The 20,075-nt window shown below is 46.7% G+C and overlaps 1 long non-coding RNA gene across 1 annotated transcript; it reads right to left on the reverse strand.

Annotated features, from left to right (window-relative positions):
* Nucleotides 1–9,514: 9,514 nt before the first annotated feature.
* Nucleotides 9,515–13,880, reverse strand: LOC121824129 (uncharacterized). Its single transcript, XR_013048378.1, has 3 exons — nt 12,374–13,880; nt 11,101–12,115; nt 9,515–10,389 (listed from the first exon to the last, which is right to left on the reverse strand). It is a non-coding gene; the product is annotated as an uncharacterized LOC121824129 (long non-coding RNA).
* Nucleotides 13,881–20,075: the final 6,195 nt, after the last annotated feature.

Raw genomic sequence — 20,075 nt, forward strand, 5'->3', positions numbered from 1 at the left:
TCAAAAACAAAAAGTCTTGGCCACTAAGGAGTTTCCAAATTTGAGTTTTATAGCTCGCACATAAGTAAATAACCTCATTCTTGGATTAAATATGGAACTTAGATGACCAGCTTCAATTTCATTCCACCCTGCCAATCATGCCAAGGCCTCCGTCCAAGTCCCAGAGCCCTGGGCCAATTCTAGCTTCTTTTTAGCAGTTAACCTTTGGCCTTTCAGCATTGCCCTGAAAAGAGGCCTTGAACTTTTACTGGCGAATCCATGCAAGATAAACTCATTTGGGGAGGAGGGAAGCAATCTGTGCAAGACAAGAATTAGTAGGAATGTTTTATGACAGAACTATCTGTACGCCGCAGACGAGGCCTCATCAAAGACTGGCAGGTCATCTCAGGAGGGTGTGCTTTCCTGTCTTACCCTTCTGATTTCAGTTTCTCAAATGCTGTGGGAGTTAGCAATAGGGCCCATCACAGGCTCTCCCGGGACAAATCCTGGCTAGGTACACTCTCCAAGCTGCCTCCTTGTGATTGCAATTTTCCTGAGAAATGATCATTCAGAGGAGGTGGGGGGAGCAGTAGAGGGGCAGTACTCTACTTCCACCAGGACCCCTGGCCGAAGGGCCAGAGCCAAATCGCCTTGTTTCTTAGGTTAGTCAGCTGCAAGCTCCGCCCTCAAGACCTATCAGTCAAAGGGAAGTCACGCCTTCTGTCCGGAAACACTATTGCCCCGATGCCGCACCTGTCACTCAAACGTTAGGCTCGGCCCCGCTCACTTCCGTTTTCCCTGGCAACGGGCTGGCTTTAGCGCCCCAGGCCACTTCCCTGTCAGAGCCGTGATCCGGCTTCCTCCCTTGCTCTTGATCCTGGAACGCTCAATCCGCCAAATCCCCTTCTTCCTCTCTAGTTTCGAAACCCTGAAGCCACACTGAGCCCGCCCTTTGACTTCCTGCCCGGAAATCCCGAGGTTTTCGAGGAATCACGCGAGGTCTCTCCGCGTCCCAAATCCTGGTCTTCCGCTGCCTGGGGTGGCTGTCGGCTCTTGATCTCCGTGGCCGCCTCCCCCGACCCTCTAAACCATCAGTCCAGGGACCGTTTCCCCAGGAAGAGTGGCAATTGACCCCGCAGAGAACAGGATAGCCGCCTTCCCGCCTACAGGATCCTTCGGTACCAGACAGGTATCCAGACACCTAGCTGCATCCCCTCTGTTAATCTCGCAACAACGTGCGACCTTCAGGCCTCATAGGTAGCCAAGGCTGACCTTGAGTTCCTGATCTTCCTGCCTCTACCTTCCAAATGCTGGAATTATAGGCATGTGACACCACGCAAACGAAATCCAGGGTATTTTGTGGATAAGTGAATGTGTAATCCAAAAGCATTCTTAAACCTTACCTGCATGTTGATTCTTAGGTATGGCCACGAACACCGTGGTTCTCAGTCTAGTTTACATCTCAGCAAAGCCTAAAACGATACACTCACAAGAGAAACCATGGGCCCCAGCCCCGGTGATTTCAGGATGGGGCAGCACCTCTTCAGCAAGCATGTCAGAATCTTGGGGGACAATGTTCTTTGAAAAGTCCTCTGGACAACATAAAGCTCATGCCTAGATAAGACAGCCAGTAAAAGGATGGATTCAGCGCTCCTTATGTTTGTCTAGAATCTGAGTGCAGGATAAGGTGGGGGTGCGCGTCATATAGGTAATCAAAGCCACAAGTGGTTCATCTGCTTCACTGCACAAGGCCATGCCTGTCTCTGTCAGTTCCCTCGGACTAACTACTGTCTTTCTCCCGCTGATTTTCTGGGGTTGGGCTCCAAGGCGCTTTCACTTGGAGCATCATGCTTGAAAGGAGACACTTTTACATTATTGTCCAGTTCCTAGAGTGGCCCCAGAGGAGGGCTGTGTGAATTTTGGTTTGGTAAGGGCTTGTTTTCATGGCTTGCTTTCCAGTGCACCAAGGTTCACTCAAACTGGAACTTGCTGTTGTGTAATTGTGGTATAAGAGAAATCCAATATTCCTGGAAACATTGCTTTCTGACTTATCCAAATCTGCTCTGTCCTGCCACACATGCATATACCTGCTACTGATTCTCTCCCTGGGATTCTGTTCACCCCTTTTATAAGCTTGTTTTTCTAAAAATGTTTTATTTTTATTAGTTGAAGATTTCGTTCAATGTGTTTTCATCCTATTCATTCCCTTCCCTACCCACCCTATTTAGTGTATCCATCATGTCCAGTTTGTGCCACCAATATATTCTTGGCTGGAGCATGTTTGACTTACCGACGTTAAAACTTAACTGACTCCCCATCTCCTAGCAGCCATATTTGCCAATATCGTCTTGGCTCGGGACAGGACTTTTTGCTCCTCTCTCTCTCCCCGTTGGGATTTGGTATTACTTGAGCTTGCACAGGACTTGCTGTCACAACTGTTGGGGTGTTTTGTTTTGTTTTGTTTTTGAGATAGAGTTTCTCTGTGTAGCCCTGGCTGTCCTGAAACTTGCTCTGTAGACCAGGCTGGCCTGGAACTCAGTGATCTGCCTGCTTCTGCCTCCCGAGTGCTGGGATTTACCATTGCTCTACCCTTCTTAAGTTTTTTTTTTTTTCTTCGAGACAGGGTTTCTCTGCGTAGCTTTGCGCCTTTCCTGGAGCTCACTTGGTAGCCCAGGCTGGCCTCGAACTCACAGAGATCCTCCTGGCTCTGCCTCCCGAGTGCTGGGATTAAAGGCGTGCGCCACCACCGCCCGGCTCCTTCTTAAGTTTTTAATTTAAAAAAAAATTAAAGATGTTGTAGCTGGAAGTTTTCCTGTGTCTTGCAGCTGCTCAGAGCCAAATAAACACACAGAGGTTTATATTAATTGCGAACTGTATGGCCATCACCTATGGCTCAAGCTTCTTGCTAGCTAGCTCTTACAACTAAACCCAGCCCATTTCTATTAATCTATATGTCACCACGTGTTCTGTGGCTTTACCTGTGTGCCATTTACATGCTGCTCCCTGGATGGCGGCCTGGCGTCTCCCCGCCTCTCCTTTCTCTTCCTATCTATCTGCCTGGATTTCCCGCCTGCCTCACAGCTTCCTTGCCATAGGCCAAACAGCTTTATTTATCAACCAATCAGAGCAATACATATTCACAGCATATGTGACATCCCATAGCAAGATGTATTTATGTGTGTATGTGTCTGTGTGAATCTATATACACTTGTGTGTATAAGTGTACACCTGGGTGTGTACACAGAGGACAGAAGAGGGTATGGGTTGTCGTACTCTGTCACTTTCCATCCATTCCTTTGAGCCCTGAACCCGGGCTCATTTGTTCTTGGCTGGGCTGGGGTTACAGGTATTTTGGGGGGATGCCCAGTTTGTTATGTGGGGTATGGGATCTAAACTTCTGTCTTTCTGATTGCAAGGCAATCATTCTTAGCTGCCGACTCAGCTCTCTAGCCCCTTGTTTTTAGTTAGCACACAGAGTAATGTTTCGTTATCTCCTTTCCATGCCTACTTTTTGCTGGCCTCCCACCTTGTCTCCGCTCTGCTCGGTATTGTCTTTCTGTTTACATGTTCTATTGCCCTCTTCCTTAAGACCTCATTTCCCTTTTCATCATCTCCTTCCTAATGACCTATACATGCACCCCCACATATATACACATAGATAGAAATGAAAATTTGGGAAATCTAGGATCTGATTATGAGAAATAGTATATGGTATTTGTCTTTCTGAGTCTGGGTTACTTTATTTAATATAGTAATTTCTTACATCCGTCTATTTTGCTGCAAATTTCATGACTTAATTTTTCTTTATGACTGAATAAAATTCAATTGTGTATATGCACCATATTTTTCTTCATTCATTCATGTATTGATGGATATTTAGGCTGGTTCCAGTCTCTTGAGATTGTGATCAGTACATCAGTAACCATGTATGTGCAAATATGTATGGTAGGACTTAAGAGTTCTTTGGCACAGGGGCTCAGTGTGAATCATAAGTTGAACCCTTCACCATGGGTGTGGGAGGGCTGGCTCCACCTCTCATCTGAGGTGGGTGGTCCCCGTGGACTGGTCAGACCAACTCAGCTACCACCCAGACACACATCCTGGGCTCTGCGCTGGCCCTCCCCAACATCTACTCCATCTATGACCTGCTTGAGTGTGTGAAGGGAGTGGTCCTGTGGAACCATAGCCACAGGATCTCCATGACTTGGGGCAATAGCAGGACATACAAGAGGCATTTCTGTGAGGGTCCAGTATTGATGGTGTGCCAGAGGCCAGAGGCCTTGAACCTGACCAACAGCTCATTTCAGTGAACATGGGCAAGTAACGCTGTTTGGAAAAAGGGTATGTTGCATGATACACAGCAGCTTCCAACGCCACCAAGATGAATGAAGAAGTGATGGAGAGGTGGGAAAGTCAGGGGAGTGAAGTGTTTTTTGTTTGTTTATCTTTTTTGTTTTTAATTAATATTCCTATTTATGTTTTTATTTTTATATTTTTATTATTTATTTTTAGTTTTCCTTTGGGGGACACTACAAGGGTGATGGGTGGATATGGAGGTACTAGGAAATAAATGGGATTGAGGTACATGATGTGAAATTCCCAAAGAATCAATAAAAATTATGTTTTAAAAACTTTGGATATATACTAGCAGTCGTATAACTTGGCTCTATGGTTGCTATATTTTCAGGGGTTTGTTGTTTTTTTGTTTTGGAATCTCCCCAAACTGATTTTCATAATAGCTGTACCAGTTTAAACTCCGCCAGCAGTGAATAATGGTCCCTTTTTTCGCCAGATTCTTCCAGCATTTGTCATTTTTTTTTTTTAGATTTTAGTGTGTGTGTGTGTGTGTGTGTGTGTGTGTGTGTGTGTGTGTGAGAGAGAGAGAGAGAGAGAGAGAGAGTGAGCCCTCCTGTGGAACAGACCTTGAAAATGGAAAGTGGTTGGTTACCCCCATAACAATCATTCCACTTTTGCACCAGTGGTCAGGTCTTGCTCGCCAGGTCAATAGTGTAGCATGGAGGATCCATCTCTCTTAAAAATTAACCTGCAAGGTTCTTTGCTGCTGTTTTTTGCCTGAGTCAGAAAGCAGCCACTTTAACCTGATAAAAAAAAGAATCTCTCTGTGAAAACAGGTGTTTGGGTGTGGTTTGTGCTGAATCCGGAGTCTGGGAGAGTACCCCCAGTGTGTGGGAGTCCCCTTCAAGGTCTGCACCCCAGACTTGGAATTCCTGAATGTGGCTGGCAGTCACATTAGTCAGGATCTTTTAAAGGCAAAGAACACAAACTTACATTTTGTCTTCATGCAAGTAGAAGGTCATCTCGTAGAAAGCAAGCTTGTGCTTACAGAAGCAGAAATAGCAATTTTGTTAAAGTTGTACAAGCCCAGGCAATTATAAAATTAACCCTTAGCAGCTCTTAACATTTGAAAGTCCAATTTTGCTTTATAGTTCTTGTAAGGACAAACATTTTAATTTTTTTTTAAAGATTTATTTATTATGTACACAGCATGTATGCCTGCAGGCCAGAAGAGGGCACCAGATCTCATTACAGATGGTTGTGAGCCACCAAGTGGTTGCTAGGAATTGAACTCAGGATCTCTGGAAGAACTCTTAACCTCTGAGTTATCTCTCCAACCCCCTGACATTTTGAACTTTGAACATAAAGTTAGCCGTCAATACAATGTTAGTCATCACATTATAGCTACTCACCCCAGAGAGAGCTACAACAGAACAGACAGACCGAAAAATAGATAAATAACACCAAAGTTCAACCTGGTGAACCATCAGTTTTATTGGGGTTACTTACAGGGATGGGGAGAGGAATTAGCTTAAAGGATCAGAAATGACACAAAGACAGTTGCATCACCAAAACCCACCCCAGCACGGGTGACAACTCACAAAGCTGGAACCTGGAGCACACTGCACAGCCTGCAGGCAGCTCAGCAGGTGCCTCAGCTGGTCTAAACCTCTTTTAGGAAGCTTGGCTGGTTTCTGCCTCCTTCAGGCAGCTGTTCTGGTTTCAGAGTCTTCTTTGTAGTTCAGCTTCCTTTCACTGACTCTCCGCTTTTATTGCTCACTATAGCAGGGAGGGGCCTAGTGAATCTGATAAGTTTCAGGAACTTCCTGAAGCTATTTTGAGTTGTTTACCTTCCTACTCAAAGAGCTTCCTGAAGGATGGAATATTTCACTCCTCGGAGGAAACTGTTACACAACAAGGATTAAGAAGGAATATATTTCAGGGCTGGAAAGATGGCTCAGTGGTTAAGAGTGCTGGCTATTTTTTCAGAGGACCAGGGTTCAGTTCCCAGCACCCACATAGCAGCTTATAGCTGTCTATAATTCTAGATCTGACATCCTCACACAGATAGACATGCAGGCAAAACACCAATACAGATTACAAAAAAAACAAAAACAAAAATCTTTCTTTCTTCTTTTCTTTCTCTCTCTCTCTCTCTCTCTCTCTCTCTCTCTCTCTCTCTCTCTCTCTCTCCTCCCTCCCTCCCTCCCTTCCTTCCTTTCTTTCTCTCTTTTTTAGACAGGGTTTTTCTGTGTAGCACTGGCTGCCCCGGAACTCCCTCTGTAGCCCAGGCTGGCCTCGAACTCACAGAGATCTGCCTGCTCTGCCTCTCAAGTGCTGGGACTAAAGGTGTGCACCACCACACCCTGCAAGAATAAATTTTAAAATATTCATTTGAGAGGCTGAGGAATGGCTTAGTGTGCCCAAGTTTGATCCCCATGTAAAAATGTCAGGTGTTGGGTGCTTGTAATTCCAGTACTAGAGAGACAGAGTCAAGGGGATGCCTGGTGCCCACGGTTCAGCCAGCCAAATTTAACTGATGAATTTCAGACCAACAAGAGCCCTATCTCAAAGGAGGTGGATAGTGTTCCTGAGGATGACCCTTGAGGTTGTCCTCAGGCCTCCATATACACGTGCATGGACATGTACACATGAGGATAAAAACATTCCTTTTTTGTTCCCAAGCTAGGTACTTTAGTATTTCAAACAGGTACAGAGTTACTCATGTATAAGGATTTAAGTTGCTCAGCTCTAAATATTTAAGGGGACTTTTAGATATTTCTGTATTTTTTTTTTTAAAGATAGAATCTTGCTGGTTGGTCTCCAATTCCTGGGCTCAAGCCATCCTTCCGTTTCTACCTCCCCAGGAGTTGAATTTACAGGTATGAGCCATTACATCCAGCTCCCACTAAATGCTGTGAAAAAACAAACAAACAAAAAACAAAACAAAACAAAAAGACACACTGGAAAACTGAGTGTTCCACAACTGTAAGCTTAGGGACTTTTCTGAAATAATGGTAAGAAGGAACATTCCAGGAATGATTTTCCAGTCTCAGATCTGTGAAACCATGCAGTATTGTCTTTGTACAAAATGCTCCATTGCTGGATTTTTTCCCCTCTGGGTGGTGCTAGCAAGGGTCTTTCCGCAAGCTAGGAAAGCGCTCTCTATAGGGCTGCACCCTCAGCCATTCACTGTATACTCATCTCCATCTGGGACATCGTACCCTTGCTTCACTGGTCCACAGTGTGATCTGAAGGTATTCAGGGGCCTCTAGGGCCCGGGCATGGCAGCTGTGGATGGAGATGGAGACTGAAAGTCAGAGCTTCACTGCCCAGGCCAGCTCCAGCCATCAGAATCAGAACTGAAAAGGGGGTGGAGGGCGCTCTTCCCCCGGCCCTGCTCTGCATCTTCTCCGGGCTACATTACTATTGTTGGTCTCCTTGGAAAACTGGATCTCCAGAGACATGCTTTACTATGCGCCCCCTGGAGGCTACAACCAGAAATCTGATGGACCCGGCAGATAAACAATCTTCCAACCACTAGACATCTGGGAGAAAGGGAGGCAATGGGGCCTCTCGTGGGTCCACGGCCCTCCCTCCCTTCTCCACCAGCATCCTCAGGTGACTAGCAGGCGCCGCCAGGGCGTGAATACTGCAGGACCCGCGGGTCCCCAGCTCCCTGCCTCATACATTAAAGATGCGGAGGCGCCAGGGCTGCAGTGCCACAAACATGAAGACAGATTTTTAATCCCGAGCAAGAAGATGCCTGGAGATGGGGGGCGCGGGAGAAAAATGAATTAGGTTTTTATTATGTGTTTTATTATGCTGCAATTGAACAGGATTAGGTGAGAATACAATATATTTCTGATGCGGCTAGAAGCAAGAGGGGGTGGGAGAGAGGCTGACAGCTGGCCCGAGAAGGCGAAACTCTTAGAGGAGTCGGTGTTCCCGTTCCCGGATGCAGCTGTCCCGAGGGAGGGCCAAGGAGAGTCCAGAATGGCGAGGTGGGCACTTCCTCGCCCCCAGGACAGCTTGAGTCTGGATTGGGGTGGGCTCCTCTGAGTAGATGGTAGTACAGCTTGCTAAAGAAAGAACAGGCTTTGGAGGAGTGTGTGTGTGTGTGTGTGTGTGTGTGTGTGTGTGTGTGTGTGTGTGTGTGTGTGTGTGTGTGTATCTCAGAAAGCTGCCTCAGCGAGGAAAGTGAGTCACAGATGGGGATACAGGCTATACAGGCTAGCTATGGAAAGACTGGGACACTGCGGTCCGAAGGCCAGGTGTTTACACTCGCTCCATTGAGACTGACTCAGTCTTTGGACTGAGCCTTCTGAGTCATTTTTCTTCTATGCCCGTCTCCTGTCATCTTATTGCTCCTGCTTGAATTTTACCTTTATGATTGTCGTAGCACAGTCCCGGCGCCTCTGTCTTTAATGTATGAGCCAGGGAGCTAGGGATCGGTAGGTTCTATTGACTTTGGGAGCGCCCACTTTATGCTGTGTCCTCGTTTATTGCAGGGCGACCTAGCTCTCAGGTCTTCCCCCAAATCCCGCCAACGTCCATCACCGTCCCTCCCTCCTCAGCCCGGCAGGCACTGTGCTCCAAGAAGGCCTCCTGGGGTAAAAGGTTCCCAGCTGAACTCCCGAGCTGGGCTGTCAGTTGGGGGGTGGGCTACCCTCCACTCACCCCCTCTCCCCCGATCTCCCTTCTGAGCACCCTAGCCCAGGCAGCTTCATTAAAGGGCCGCCAGCCCGGTCTCACCTGCTGCAGCGCCCTCGCGCTCCGCCAGGGACCCGTTCCTGGCGGTGATGAAGAGGCCCATTAGCCGCTCCTACCTTTAGGCGGACTGGGCCGCTCCCCCCACCTCCCAATTAGGACGTGAGAAACCGTCAACCAAGATTAATAGTTGCCCGGCCCCGGGGCAGGGAGACGAGCCCAGAATCCGGGGCGCCGGATTCTGCTCGCTCTGTGCGGGCCAAGGCGGCGCGGGCGGGCAGGGCGCACCACCTGGCCGCACTCCCCTCCTCCCCAGCCCTTGGCGCGTCCTAGGCTCTCAGGTGAGTCCAAAAGCAGGGTTGTTAGTGTCAGTGTTCCCTGCTGCGTCCCAGATCTGGGCCAGCTCCAAAGAAAGGCCTGGTCTTGGAGCATGTAGGAGGAAATTGGCTCTCTCCAGAGGGACTTCCTCAGCTTTCCCAGACTCGAATCTTAAATCATGAACCGACCATCGTGGGTTTTTTTTTGTTTTTTTTTTTAACTACCCCCAAACTCTTGTATTCACCCATTGCACGCTGACAGCTTTTCAGATACTTTATTTGTGCCATTATAGCTTTGGTGTCCGTTTCCAGACTAGACTGGGCGTTGGGTGGGTGGAAAGGACAATGGTTTTGCATACCATGGGCTCCGTTGTTCGTTGTTGAGAAACTGGACGTTGAATGGGCAACAGGCTTGTTTGCTCTCTCTGAATGGGGACATCTGCTTCCTGTGCACACCCTCCAAACACTCAGCACCTGCACTCTTCTGAGTCACGTGTGATGATAATTTAGTGTTTCTTTTTTAGAGTCACCTTTGTTTAAACAATTTACTTTTTAATTTATGTATATGGATATCTCTTCGTGTCGGGGGTGTCCATAGAAGTCAGAAGAGGGATTAGGACCCCTGGAACTGGAGTTACAAGTGGCTGGGAGGCGTCACATGTGAGTGCTGAGAACTGAACTTGGGTCCTCTGGGAGAGCAACAAGTGTTCTTAACCACTGAGCCGTCTCTCCAGCCCCCTTTTAATTATTTCTGTGTTTATAAGTTCTGAACCTTCTCTCCTGTGAAGCCAGAAGCTCTTGGAAGTCAGGGTGAGGAGCACATTGCTGCATCCTTTGGTGCCTGCAAGCCGGAGTCCCGGGCACTTTGACAGACTATGAAGTGTTAGGGCCTGGGCTTCAGCACTGTCCAGCCCTATCCTTGAAGTGGCCCAGAGAAGCGAAGCTGCTTGTCTCAGGCCCACAGCCAGCTTGCACACATCTTTATGCAACGCCGATTTTCTTCCTGATTTCAGGTGGCTCCTGGCTATCCTTTGGCCACGATGGTCTTCTCCTTCCCAGGTTAGGATTTGGGGCCCAGAAATACCCTCTATTTTGTATTAAGAGACAAGAAAGAAAGAAAGTTAAAAAAATCAGTCTCTACTCTGGTTCTCTTCCTTCGATGTAAAACCTAGGACATCGCTCCAATCCTGGAGTTATGTGAACTGTCACTGCCCCCCGCCCCAGTAGTGTTAAGGAAAACATGAGAGAGGAACTAAAGAGAATGTGCTAAGGAGTGTACTGGTGTGGGTGTGCACGTGCATGCAGTTTTCTATTTCCTCACACCCCCGATGTCATCTCTCTAGAACCCACTTATTCTACGAAGGAGGGTCAGGAATGGATTTGGGGCAAGATCGATCCTTCGCTGGATGTTGATGACCACAGGTTTTCACCTTGCAGATAATGGGGTGAGCCGCGGTAAACTCACTCCGACAGAGCGGGCTCCCCCGGCCTTAATGAGATAATCAATACTTGTTCTCGGCTTAATTTCCATCTAATTGCTCTTTAACGACGCCGGATAATGGGCCGCCTCCTGTGAGGTGGGAGCTGGCTGGAAATCCGACCCGTCTTGGACTACCTCTTTCCATCTCTCCCGCCCTCGGTGGGGTGCCCTAAGGCAGGTGGAAAGGGGGCCCACCGCCTGGCCTGCAACTGGAGCTCCTGTGCGGGCTTCCCTGCCCGCCCGCCCGGGCCGCCAACCCTGAGCACGCCAGGCCTTGGATTCGCTACAAGGCTTGGTTTAGGCCTAGGAGCCACCCACCTGATGTGCCGCGGAACAGGGTGCCTCTGGACAAGTCCTCTCTTCCATTTCCTTCTCACCCTGAGGAAACTGTCAGCTCCCTAGGTCCTAGGTGCTGTTCCTGTCCCAAGCCTGTGAGAAGGCTGATCCCACCTGCAAAAGAATGGAGCAGGATTAGAGACCCGCATCACCAGGCCCAGCTACGGGTAAGGATAAGGTTTTCCCTACCTGCTTTTTTCTTACTTTTCTGTAGTGTTGAAGATCCAAATCCAAGGCCTCGTGTAAACTGTGCCACTGAGCCACACCCCTAGACCTCTCTAGGCTCCCGCCCTGAAGCCTCAGTGCTGAGAAGCTGTGACCCACACAGGAAGTTCCTCATCACCTTCCTACCTCGTCATTTCCTACCATCTGGCCACACACATCCCTGCATCTCCACAGCATGGCACTTTGGAGTCTTTTTAAACATCCACCGCTGGGCCGCAGAGACGGTTCAGTGGTTGAGTATTAAGGCTCTTCCAGAGGACCAGAGCTGGGTTCCCAGCTCACAGCAGCATGCCCATACCTCCAACTCCATCTCCAGGGATCCAACATCCCTGGCTTCTGTTGATAACTGCATTCACATGCACAGATCTGTTTGGGTGGAACCTCCAGTTCACTCAAGCATGATCTGGAAAGTCCGATTCTTCTCTCTCCAAATGCCACCCTCTCAGAGAATATCCAACAAAGCAAAGGCACCAAAAAGCCCAGTTCCGAATTCTTGGAGACTTCGGCAGCTCCTCCCCGGAAGTTGCCAGTAGCCCAAGACCCCGCCTAAAGCAGTCAGTTTTTGACCACGCTTGGGCACAAACCCAGCTTGTGGAAGACAAGTCTGTCTCGCCTACAGGGTATATATGCTCCCTGCTTTAGTTGGGACGCATGACTTCTTTGGCCGATCTCTGGGCTTGGAGGACTCACCCAGGAGTTGCTTTACTCAAATATACCTGTTCTTTTACTTTTTCAATTCAGCTTGATCTGGCTTACAGCATCCTAGAGACACCTAGGGGTTACAGAGAAAACCTATTAATATCCACACATAGACACATACTACACATAATAAATTTTTATTTAAAATGTACTGCAGTATAACCCAGAGTTGTGGTCCATGCCTTTAGTCCCAGCACTTGGGAAGCAGAGGCAGACAGATCTCTGAGTTTGCGGCTAGCCTGGTCCACAGAGGGACCCCAGAACAGCTAAGACTACACAGAGAAATCCTTTCTCAAAGGCAACAACCAACTAAAGTAAAATAAATACATACAATTTTGAAAATGCACCGCAGTTTTGATTCCAGCCGCAGGTTGACAGATAAGTACCCATCAGAACAGTGAGATGTGAGAGTCGTGTCTCAGGCCTGGGCAGGTCCAAGTTCAAGTCTTAGCTATGTTGCTCTCTAGTGTTGACGGTGGGCAAACTTATCCAGGGATCTGGGCCTCGGATTTCATCTAAGGGGTAAAGCTAATAGTCTTACCTTGCAGGCTTTTTACAAGTCTGAAACAAGCTCGTATATGTAAGTTGTGTGCTGCTGTGGGTGGCCCCTGTAAGTGACTATTTGCTAACTGATAGCTGTTAGTACTACTGCAGTGGGAGACCAGAAGGAACCATCTAGCTCAAGAAACATAAACACCAAGGATTATAAAATGGTCTTATAATAAAAAACCTGGTACCAGATATCGGGGTAAATGCTGAAAGATCAGAGAGACAAAGGAACAAGCCACAGCCACCTCTCACCTCACTAACTCCTCAGCCTGAAAAACCCTTTAGTTCCTGTCTCCTCCCACCTTATATACCTTGCTGGGGTTAGAGGCCTGTGATTCCCAAGTACTGAGATTAAAGGTGTGTGCCACCACTGCCTGGCTCTGTTTCTCTCCTAGACTGAGTTAATTTCATGCAGCCCAATGTGGCCTTGAGCTCACAGAGATCCATCTGGATCTCTGCCTCCGAGTGCTAGGATTAAAGGTGTGTGCCATCACTGCCTGGCCTCTATGTTTAATCTAGTGGCTGGCTCTGTCCTCTGATCCTCAGGCAAATCTTATTAGGGTCCACAATCTACCACCACACTACAGGGGCAGGCAGGAATCGTAAATGGGGGAAGCAGGCCAGGAAGAGACTGCTGCAGCTAGAGAAGGCAGCTTTATCCAAAATAGCAGGTGACAGTTACCTGTATGTGTATGCCAGGAAGTACACATGTGGACCTGATATCAATCTTGGATATTATTTCTCAAGAGCGATCCACCTCTCTTTTCTCTTTTCTGACTGCCTGCTCACCCTCCTCCAGATAGAATCTCTCCATGGTACCTGGTGCTTGCCAATTATACTAAGCTGGATGACCAGAGAGCCCCAGGGATCCATCAAGCCTGATCATCAAACCTGATCTTTTTCTTTCTTTTTTTTTTTTGGTTTTTTTTTTTTTTTTTTTTTTTTTTTTAAGATTTATTTATTTATTATGTATACAGTGTTCTGCCTGCATGTACGCCTGCGCACCAGCAGAGGGCACCATATCTCATTTCAGATGGTTGTGAGCCATCCTGTGGTTGCTGGGAATTGAACTCAGGACCTCTGGAAGAGCAGTCAGTGCTCTTAACCTCTGAGCCATCTCTCCAGCCCCTTTTTTTTTTTTTTTTTGGAGACAGGGTTTCTCTGTGTAGTTTTGGAGCCTTTCCTGGAACTTGCTTTGGAGACCAGGCTGTCCTCGAACTCACAGAGATCCGCCTGCCTCTGCCTCCCAAGTGCTGGGATTAAAGGCGTGCACCACCACCACCACCACCACCACCACCACCACCACCACCACCACCCAGCCTGATCTTTTTCTTAAGTGTTGGAGACTTAATTCAGATCTTGGTATTTTTGCAGGAAGCAACTTACCAGAGAGCTATCTTCCTGTCCCCATTTGGTTGCTGCTGAATGGGATTAATTCTCCATTTTTGTTTGCTGTTTATCTTTGAAACAATCTGGCAAGCACCAGTAACTTAGATATTAGCTCTGATTTTTCTCACCCCGCCCCCTTAGCTCAGCACTATCTGGGGGTTCCCTTTAAGTCATCTCTAAACGTTTTGATCTGACAATTCTGACCCCAAATTCTGGGTTTTTATATACATTTCTCTATATTTAAATATTAGTAGTTAAGTGGAATAATCCTTATCTATACTGTGTGAATATATGTTGCTATGATAGGTTTAATAAACAAGCTAACTGGCCAATAGCTGAACAGGATAAAGTTAGGTGGGAAAGCCAAACTGAGAATGATGGGCTGAGGAAGGGCGGAGTCAGAGAGTCACTAGCAGATACAGAGAGAGCAAGATAGGCATGTAGTGAGAAAAGGTATTAAGCCATGTGGCAAAGTATAGATAAGAAATATGGATTAATTTAAGTGTAAGAGTTAGCTGCTAACAAGCCTGAGCTATTGGCTGAGCATTTATTTAATGACATTAAGCCTCTGTGTGGTAATTTGGAAGTGGCTCCCAGGATGGGAAAATTCCACCTACAGAAAAACTTTAAAATCACTGTGCTAGAGTTGCGCTATGGTGGCACAGTCCTTTATTTTATTTTTTTATTTTTTGGTTTTTTGAGACAGGATTTATCTGTGTAGCTTTGCACCTTTCCTGGAACTCACTCTGTAGACCAGGCTGGCCTCGAACTCACAGAGATCCACCTGGCTCTGCCTCCCAAGTGCTGGGATTAAAGGCGTGCACCACCACCGCCCGGCTGTGGCACAGTCCTTTAATTACAGTACTTAGGAGGCAGAGACAGGAGGATCTCTGTGAGTTCGAGGCCAGCCTGGTCTACAGAGTGAGTTCCAGGAAAGGCACAAAGCTACACAGAGAAACCCTGTCTCATAAAATAAAATAAAAAAAAAATCAAAAAACAAAACCAACGAGCAAACAAAACAACCATTGTGTCAGGGGCTGGAGAGATGGCTCAGCAGCTAATAGCACCGACTGTTCTTCCAGAGGACCTGGGTTCAATTCCCAGCACCCACATGGCAGCTCACACCTGTCTATAACTCCAGTTCTAGGTGATCTGACACCCTCACACATTTATGTATGCATTAAAAACTCTAATGAACATAAAATAAAAATTTAAAAAAAAATAAGATACCTATTTTTAAAAACCCAGTGACAAATTCAGTATGTTTGAAGGCTGAGTTCACTCCATTTTTTTTTTTCTTTTTTGAGACAGGGTTTCTATGATGGTTTGAAAGAAAATGGCCCCCAAAGGGAATAGCACTATTAAGAGGTGTGGCCTTGTTGGAGCGGGTGTGGTCTTGCTGGAGGAAGTGCGTCACTGGTCACTGCGGAGGAAGGCTTTGAGGTCTAATATATGCTTAAAATACCACCTAGTGTTTTAGTCCACTTCCTGTTACTTCTCATCAAGATGTGTAGCCAGCACCATGTCTGCCTGCACACGGCCATGCTCCCCACCATGATGATAAAGGACTAAACCTCTGAAACTGTAAGCCACCATCTCAACTAAATGTTTTCCTTTATAAGAGTTCCTGTAGTCATGGTGTCTCTTCACAGCAATAGAAACCCTAAGACAGTTTCACTGTGTTGCCCTGGCCATCCTGGAACTCACTCTGTAGACCAGGCTGGCCTCGAACTCAGAGATACACCTGCCTCTGCCTCCCGAGTGCTGGGATTAAAGGCAGGCACCACTAGTTGTTTTTGGCTCCCTAGTTTTTTCGGAAGAAACAGTTTAGATAGGTAATTGTTACTAGCAAAGCTAATTCTGGGAGTCTAGCCTTTTCCCCCCACAGACTTATTTTTAATTTTAATTATGTGCTTTTGTCTGAGTGCAGTTGAAACTGGAGACCAGAAGAGGGCAGTAGGTTCCCCTGGAGGTGGAGTTGCACGTGGTTGTGAGTAGTCTGACAGAAGTGCTGAGAACCCAACTCAGGTCCTCTGCGAGACCTCGTAGCCCCAAGGAAACTCACATTGTAATTTAACATAATGTCTCCTAAGAGGCCCTTCCTAGACTTTGGGGTCTCTAGCTCCACCCAGTGCCAGACAAAAGTGGGTGGACTTTTGTGAGCTTAGCTCCGTAAGCACAAGATCTGGGTCATAGCATCCTTGTCTCTTGTGATCCAGCCACATTACTTTTAAACTCTGCAGAGAGAAATGTGACTGCAATCCAAGCCCTAGGCCCCAGGAGCCCCACGGTTCTGCATTCTTTGTGAGCACAACTGGGATGGGATTCTACAGGTCTGCCACTTGGACTACACTGAGCGGTTTTGCTGAGCATCGTTCGGATCGCCACCTCTTCCTATGTCTTGCCTTAGGGGAGAGTTGACAGAAAAGGCATGGAGAACCGGGTTTTGTGAAGCTGGAGATGTTCACACGTGAGGCTTACAAACGTATGAACACACTCAGCGTTGAATGGTTATATCAGGTGCTCTGCGGGGATCAGGATCCTCCCTGGATCTGGTTGCCTAAAATCTACAGGTGATGTAACCAATGCTTGGCAAAGCACCCACCTTTTCTGCTTGGAGATCTGAATGCAGTTACCTGGGGCTTTTTAGTTTCAGCCAGCAGAACAGTCAGTTCAGGAGAAGCTTGAATGTTAACTTACTTCCCAGCTCTCCTCAGAAGACAACATTAGACTCCATTATATGTACTTGTTTTGAATGAGGGAATTTATAGACCCAGAATCCTTTGTTCTAGTGCTTTTTTTAAACCCTGAGACAGGGTTTCTATGTGTAGCCCTGGATGTCCTTGAACTTACTCTGTTGGCCAGGCTAGCCTTGAACTCACAGAGGTCTGCCTGCCCCATCTCCTGAGTGCTGGGATTAAAGGTGTGTGCTACCATGGTGGCTTGCTCTAGTGCTTCTTGTTGGCAGCTGCCACCTGTCTGACAATTCTGCCATTTTTTCACCTGGGGTGTTAGTGTGTCACCCCATCATGGTCCCTTTCTGCCATTTTCCACCTCTTCAGGGCTTGGAAGACCCAGTCTTAGAGCGGCTGCTTGGAATGGCCAGGCTTGACAGCGTTTCTCTATGTCCTTCATCGGTCTTGGTCATGGTGCCAAAGCCCTGCAGTGCTCTTGACACACAGATGCTGGGCTGCAAAAACAGCACACGTGTAGAACCTGTTCTCATCATAGGGAGCAAACTCTTTATATTTGGCCAGCAAGACAGTGTCCACCCATTTGGGGGACTTTTTGGCTTCTTGGGCTCTTAGGTGAAGGCTGCCTGATGGTTTATGGTCTTTTATCATAACTCCAGGATTGAGCAGCCTGCGTGCTGACAGCCAGGGGCAAGAGGCTAGACTTTATTACATCGTAAGAGCAAAGGCTGGAGGTGTGATGTGAGCCTGTCTCAAACAGATGTTACAAACATGTGGAGTACAAGATCTCTTCCTGGCCCAGGTGGTCTTGGTAGGGCTCTCAGGAAGATGGCTTCCTTCCTTCCAGGAATGTCTCAGAGAATTTAGTTTTCAGTGTCATTCATAGCAAGGGCTCTACCTTTGAGCTATATCCGCAGCCTAGGGATTGTCTTAGTTATGTTTCCACACAGTGGGGGGAGGGGAAGTGGAGGGGAAAGGGAAACAAAATAAAGGGTGTATTGAGGAACGAGTTGTCCTTGTCTGTAAACAGACGTTTCTCTCCTGCTCGTTTGTTCCCACATACCTGGCAGCCACTTCCCAAATTATCACACAGAGGCTTATATTAATTATAAATGCTTGGCCGGTAGCTCAGGCTTATCATTAACTAGTTCTTACACTTAAATTAACCCATAATTCTTATCTATGTTTAGCCATGTGGCTTGGTACCTTTTCTCAGTGTGGCATTCTCATCTTGCTTCCTCTGCATCTGGCTGGTGGCTCCTGACTCCACTCTGCCTACACTTCCTGCCTGGCTACTGGCTGACCAGCATTTTATTAAACCAATTCGAGTGACAAATCTTTACAGTGTACAAGAGGATTATTCCACAGTGATTATCTGTGAATTTGAAGCCAGCCTGTTCTACATAGCAAGTTTCAGGACTACATAGTGAGTCTAAAGAGGGGAGCTGGAACAACAAATGTAGGAAGGCAAGCTGGGGTGTGTAGAAGCTGTGTGTAAACGCTGGTGTGTAGAAGCTGTGTGTACTCACTGTAAAGCCTGGCAGGCTGAGTTCAATCCCCACATCCGATGGCAGGAGAAAGAAAACCACCTCTCGAAAGTTGTTCTTTGGCCTCCACTTGCTTGCAGCAGTGTGTGTGCATCTGTGCTTACACACACACCACCTACACAGAGTCATTTAGATGTTAAATAAATGGGCTGGGTGGCAGTGGCGCACGCCTTTAATCACAGCAATTGGGATCTCTGTGAGTTCAAGGCCAGCCTGGTCTAACAGAACAAGATCCAGGACAGGCACCAAAACTACACAGAGAAACCCTGTCTCAAAAAACCAAAATAAATAAATAAATAAATAAATAAATAAAATATTTAAATAAACATAGATTTAACTACTTCAAACATTCCTTCTGACTTTATTCTTTTTTTTTTTTTTTTTTTTTTTTTTTTTTTTTGGTTTTTCGAGACAGGGTTTCTCTGCGTAGCTTTGCGCCTTTCCTGGAGCTCACTTGGTAGCCCAGGCTGGCCTCGAACTCACAGAGATCCGCCTGGCTCTGCCTCCCGAGTGCTGGGATTAAAGGCGTGCGCCACCACCGCCCGGCTCTTCTGACTTTATTCTTAAAAAAATTGGTCATCAGGTGGTCAAAAGCTGAAGAGGAGATAGTAAAGCTAGGTGTGGGTGACAGAAAGAAACCGCCCTGAGGATAAACTAAAGAAATCATTAGCCTGGTGTTTGTCTAGACGTCTTAAAACCTATTCAGCTTGTCTGAATGCCTAGGTTTTACAGAAGCCAGCTCCTGGCTATTCTAGTTTCATTTTGTAATGCTATTTGTAGCTAAATTACAATATTTATCTTCCTATTTGGCTGACTCAATTTTCTATATTTATTTAAACATTCTAATTTACCTAAAAAATAGTCTCTATTCATTTTTTGGGGTGGTATGGGAGATTGGCATCTATTCTTTCATTATAAAAATAATCTTACACAATAAAGAATAGTGAGCATTACACTCAACCTCATTCAGAATTCTCTCAGGGTGTTTACTGATATTTATGATATCTTTCTACAGCTGTGATCAGTATCTATATACTTATTTTAATCGTATTTTCTGCTTTAATGAGAGCACCAATTTGTCATCGTAGGTCAATACAAAGCATTTCATCTTAATTATCTATCTCGAGCCTTTCTGACTTAATTGATTCTAATATTTATAGGAAGCACAGTTCATCTGTATCTATTCTGCCAGGGTAGACCATGTGTTTTACTTTCTCCCAAAATGATACCCCACTATTTTCAATAACTACCAAAACAAAGTTCATGAAGTAGAGGCCATAAAGTGAGTCCTCCCAAGTAGTCCCGAGAGTTTTCCCTGTTGTTTGGTTTTGGAGACAAAGTATTGTGTAGCCCAGCTGGACTCACACTCCCTGTGTAGTCAAAGACAACCTTGAACTCCTGATCCTCCTGCCTGAGGTCGGGGATTACAGGCATGTGCCATAATCATATTTAAAAAAAATTGTGGGGTTTGGAGCAATGGCTCAGAGCCTGATGGCCTGAGTTCAGTTCCTAGAGCTCACAAGGCGGCAGAAGAGAACACTCCCACAGGGTGTTCTCGGACCCCATGCGTGTGCACAGAGTGTGTACGTATGCACTTGAGCATGCACAAACACAAAAACAAATATAGAAAAAAGATTAGGGAACAGCAAGATGGTTCAGCAGGTAACGATGCCTGATGATTCGAGTCCTGAAAATCATCCCCTGAGCTCCAAACATGTGCAGTGGCATGCATGTGCCTGCACTCATATACACACACGTGATAGACACAGCACAATAATAACTTTTAGAAAAAGATTAACCATCGGGAGTTCATCTGAATCTTGCCTCCCTCCTGGACATGCAAAGGATGCTGTCT

The sequence above is a fragment of the Peromyscus maniculatus genome, chromosome 1 (assembly GCF_049852395.1).
Source record: "Peromyscus maniculatus bairdii isolate BWxNUB_F1_BW_parent chromosome 1, HU_Pman_BW_mat_3.1, whole genome shotgun sequence".
NCBI classification, from domain to species: Eukaryota; Metazoa; Chordata; class Mammalia; order Rodentia; family Cricetidae; genus Peromyscus; species Peromyscus maniculatus.